Consider the following 5,473-nt stretch of genomic DNA (forward strand, 5'->3'; position numbering starts at 1 on the left):
GGCAAAAGAGACATGAAGATAGGTACCGCGAACGAGAGGAGCAGTCTGGCGTCGGGAGGGATCGTACCAGACGCAGCACAGGATTTCGAATGCCTCGGGCACAGACAGTTTGATGAAAGAGGCGAAGAGATCGAACGTGTGTAACGAGGCTAGTATGTGTGTCAATATATATATATATATATAATATTATAAAACATTAACTAATTATTATTTAAGTGATATTTAAATATATTTATGCCTTAAACTGTATTGAGTCGACCTTGATAAGCGACGTTCGAAGGAGGAATTTGAATCATGTACATCTTCATTGACAACATCAAGGGGTCATTGTTGAATTACAAGGCTCTTAACAAAGAGAGACAATTCTAGATCTAGTCTCCTACCCATAACAAAGCCCCCAAAATTATGGCTCAATAAAAACTCTAATTGTTTTAGAAAATAAATTTATTAGTATGACAGATTATTATTGACAATTAATTTCACCAAAATGACTTGAGTCTTCAATTTTTGTAAGTCTTTTTTTAGACTGTCAATATAGACACTTAGAAAATAAATTTATTAGTATGACAAATTATTATTGACAATTAATTTCACCAAAATGACTTGAGTCTTCAATTTTTGTAAGTTTTTTTTTAGACTGTCAATAAAGACACCCAATATATCACACAACCACAAACCAAATGATATTTCTTCCTCTTAAGATCAAAATCAGAGTTTGATGGTGAGTTCCAATTAGCTCAATTGCTAAAGTTTCTGATGGTTGTATAAGAGATCAGAAGTTCAATCCTAGCATATACCAAAAACTAATTGGTGTCTTGGTCTGATAATAAAGAGCTATCATTAGAAGCAGACATGAAACTCTTTTAAAAAAAAAGTTTGAAAATATATCAATATCTCTCCTTCATTGCATTGTCTCTTAAAAAATAAATAAAACTTCTCATCTTTTTCTTAAAAAAAAAATCTAATAAACCTTAAGTTTTTACTTTGAGCCGTTTGACATCATGATCATGCATACAACTACTGAACAAGAGTGTCCTAGGATTAGAGAATCCAAAGATCGATTTAGCAAAATTATGTCACTACAAATCAATGGAAGAGCAAAAACAAAGACATAAATCACCTTAAAATCCAAGAATTTCATAATGAGGAAAAAATCTCAAAAAATTGCATATGCGTTTGCCGGGAGTCGAACCCGGGTCTATTGCTTGGAAGGCAATTATCCTAACCGTTGGACTACAAACGCCCATGTTGCTATGTTGATCTTATAAAAATCAATTTATTATGATAAAATTTTCTATAAATTAATTAATTAATTAATTAATTAATTATTTTTAATTTTCTTTTCAATGATAAATTTGTAGCCCAAACCCCATTCTTATTTTGATGCTCTAGTATCGAATCTATTTGATGACAAGTCAATTATGTAACTTTTCATGATTGAATTTCGATTACTCCAACCTTGGTTTTAATGGCAATCTTCTCCATGCTAAAGTTATAGTATGGCATTGTCAGGACTACACTGCTCTCATCACGCAAAAGACCACTGTGATTGTCACGTACCGTACAGAGTATTGATTCTCTGCCCAAACCCTAACCCTAATTTCGTTGAATTCCTGCTCTCTTAATCGGTAAGTTTCTTTCTTTCTTTCATTTTTTGTTTTTTGTTTTTTGGTGTTTTGTCAAATATCTTCCATTAAATTTGTGTTTCTTTTAGACCAAATTCTTTGTATTACTTTGTGTTATTTATGCTGCGATGTTTTAGTGGGCATGCGTGATAGGTGTTTGAGGGAATGACTAAACATGTATACTTGTAATTACCATGCTCTGTTTCTGTTTTATTTATTTATTTATTTATTATAAAACTCTGTTTTTAATTATAGTGATATAGAATTTTTTAATTTTCATTCAAGTATTATAGGCTCTTGAAAGAGATACTGAACCCCGTGTTTTGTTTTCATGTTTTTGGTCTCCAATTCAAGAATATTCCATCTGGGTTTTCTTTTTTTCTTTTTTCTTTTTGGCTTTTAAATATAATTAATATGATTTATATTTCAATATAGGTATTGTCTCTTTGGGAAAGTTAGTTGGGTTTTGTGCTTTTAGGTTTTGATGGGTCATGGTATTTTTTTGAATTGCAAATTCAGATTTCTTTCATTTCTTTGTTTTATGTCTTATCACCTGCCTCTGTTCCCTTGGGCACTGAACTAATCCCGCCACTTCTGAAAGTGTGAATGATTGAATGCTAAACATGGGTGATAGAATAAGATTGTTATCTAGACATGTCCAAAAATTTTACAGCTATTTGATTGACTTATGTTATCATCGTGTATAAGAAACAGAGCAAACGCATATAATTTATATCTACACGAGTTTCAGAAGGATGTACCTGTCTATTAGAGATTATCTAGTTTATTATTTATTAAAATCTATAGATCTTTTAAATTTACATAAACTTCATGGGAGCATTAAAATGATGCATACAAAAAAGACGCAAACCTTTTATGTGATGCATACAAAAAAGACACACACCACTAGTCTCAATTTTTGCAGAGAAATTATTCAAACTCTTGGTGTACAATGTAGTGATGTGCTACCTCTTCCTCTCACATAAGGGTAGACTGAATACTTTATTTTACATTGTAGTACCTGTACTTTCAGCTTAGGTTTTAAAAATGGGTTCGGAGGGCATACATTAACAAATCCGTTTTTGGAAAAATTTTATCGGGAATTGAAAAAGCTGTCAAAACTTTTTCAATTCCCGAAATGGTATACTATTGTGTGCTCTTAGGGCACACGTTAGTAAAATCCTTTAAAAATTAATAGGGATTTGTATTTGATAGAAATCCTTTCTATATTTTGTGTCATAAGGTGAACTAGCCTTGCCTTTCAGGCTATTTTGTTGTTTTCTATTTTCTATGGGAGTAAAAGAGTTACTGAAATAATTTGGAATTGAGTGTTACAATGGGGTGTCAGTAATCTGCAGAAGTGTAGTTTCAGACCCTCTTTATGCACATTAGCTTCAGTTGCCTCTATATATCCCACTTGTGGGTTCAAAGGATTGTGAAGGTGTTAAATGGCATAGCTTGGGTTTCAAATCCTCTTTATGCAAAATGTTCCTAATTCTATTTGTAATAGAATTTTATGAATCAGGTGGAATATTTCTTTTTCTGTTTTAGAGGGAGGGTAGTGTAGGGTAAGATGTTTTGTGTTTTGTAATGCTTCCCCTATGCTGGTAGTGTTTGCATTGCAGATCTGTCCAGCAGTTTTTTTTTTTTTTTTGTGTGTGTGTGTGTGTGTGTGTTGTGCTTTTGTTGTTTGTATCTGGGTTTTGTTCAATATAATTATTCATAACTGAAAAAAGAAAATCTAACTTAGATAAGACATATAGCTTAAATTAGACAACAATTAGTCACAATTTAGATTCTAATGAGATTCTCTCTCAATTTTGAATTTAATTATATCTATATAGAATTTTTTTTTTTTCCATAATGCTTTTTATTGGTGTACGAGAGGCTAAGAGCAGACTTTTGGTTTTTTTTTTTTTTTTTTTGTCATTTATAAAAAATAGACCACCTCATTAGTACATTAGTCACACACAACAACAACAACAAAAATAATAATAATAATAACATAATTAAACAAAAGGACTAATAGTGCTTGTTTTTTGGAACTTTAAGACTCAATTGTAAACTTTCGTGCCTAATAATACTACTTTAAGGTAAAATGACATAACTCAGTCTTATAAATTGTATCACAACTACGTACATGAGTTCAAGTTGTGAGAGCATCATTGTGAAAGGAGATTGTCAGGGGCTCACAATTCAATTCCCGTTCGATCACTCTAATAATAGGCGACTTTTACAATACATAGTACATTTAACTCTTTAATTTGTAATGCATCTTTATCAGAATAGTCGAAACTAATCTAAAATGCATGTTGATTAAGGCAAAACTCGCTATAACACTTGTGTGTTATTTTCCTTCTTTGGGGGTTGGGGCTTATGGCTACACAAAAATAAAGTGATCTTCAATCAGGAAAGGCTACATGAAGAGCAATCAGAGGTTATGTTCAGAGCTTTTGAGTTTGCGTTTGTTTGTTGGCCTAAATGAGTGTAAGTTGTAACCCTACAACCCATGTCACTACTAAAACTGAAATGGAATTGTCCTCCCCCAAATTGGTTTAAGCTTAATTCGGATTGGTCTTCAATCTTCATTAGTTAATCCAAGTCTCACAGGTGGTGGTGGACTAATTAGAGAAGCTAGCGGAGCTTGGGTTAGAGGATACACAAAAGCGTTAGGTTTACCACAANGCAAAGCCAACCTATTTGCTTGAAACTAATTCGCACACTATGATGCCAAATTAGTTCATATGGGAAAGCATTTCTTTCATGTAAACTGAGATGCAACTTTTTAAAGCATCATATATATATATATATATATTCAAAATACAACACTACTTTTGCACAATAATCAAAATAAGCAAAAAATAACTAATAAGCTCATCCATGAAAACAAGCTCATCCAATTGACCAAAAATCAATTAAAAAGCTAGATAAAACAATTTTAAAAGTCTATTGAGGTGCTAGTACAACCTCAGGTCTCTAGGCGCTGCTGGTATCTCAAACTCCTCCGGAAGTGCAAGTAGATCCTCGTATTCTTTTGGCACCTTCAGAAATATACGCCCCCTACGAATCAGGTGTACAGTCTTTGTCACTGAAAAAGGGCCTTGATGCATTTTTATGTTCCCTAAGTAAACCTGACGAAATTGGGGCTCGTCAGGCAAAGGCACCCAAACACCCCCAATTCAAATTCCATGGTGGCCTTACGAAAAATCACCCGGGCTTCATCTTGTGGTACCCCAGGCATAAACGCTGAATATAAGAGAGCTTCATCGGTCTCATAGAGGCACACATCTGGAGAGACCTCCGGAGGCAAAGGTATATCATGTTGTTCCATGTTGATATAATTGGTATTGATGCTGCATCAGATTTTTTTTTTTTAAGTAAGATAAATAAAACCCAATGTTATTTGCCTGGCCAATCATAAAGATCTCCATCTAGAGTTAGGTATTGATAATACATTTCAAGAGCTCTTTTTTTTTTTTTTCTTTGATTTTTTTTTTTTTAATTTTTTTTTTAAATTTTGTTATAGGTGAATTAATGTTATTCAAAAGACAGAGTTTATAAATAACCCATCAAAAACTCAATAAAAAAAAAAAAACTCAGTATATATTAAAAAATAAAATTTATAACTTAAAAAATGTGTAATTCTGCTAATAATTTTGAAACATCTTCTAAAATTATAATAGTTTTTAATTGCACAGAGTTATACTTAGGCTGCGTTTGAATCGGGTGAAAAGCATTTCCGGAAATGCTTTTCAGTATTTTCGGATATTTGGTTGCGCACGGAAATGCCATTTTCTGGAAATTAATTTCCGTTGACCAATGGTCAAGGGTGAAAATCATTTCAGCTT

The 5,473-nt window shown here is 32.5% G+C and overlaps 1 non-coding gene across 1 annotated transcript; it reads right to left on the minus strand.

The window, feature by feature from the left end:
- Positions 1-1,171: 1,171 nt before the first annotated feature.
- TRNAG-UCC (transfer RNA glycine (anticodon UCC)) lies at positions 1,172-1,243 on the minus strand. Its single transcript has one exon. It is a non-coding gene; the product is annotated as a tRNA-Gly (tRNA).
- Positions 1,244-5,473: the final 4,230 nt, after the last annotated feature.

Source organism: Quercus suber, unplaced genomic scaffold, assembly GCF_002906115.3.
Source record: "Quercus suber isolate HL8 unplaced genomic scaffold, Cork oak 2.0 scaffold_263, whole genome shotgun sequence".
Taxonomy (NCBI): Eukaryota; Viridiplantae; Streptophyta; class Magnoliopsida; order Fagales; family Fagaceae; genus Quercus; species Quercus suber.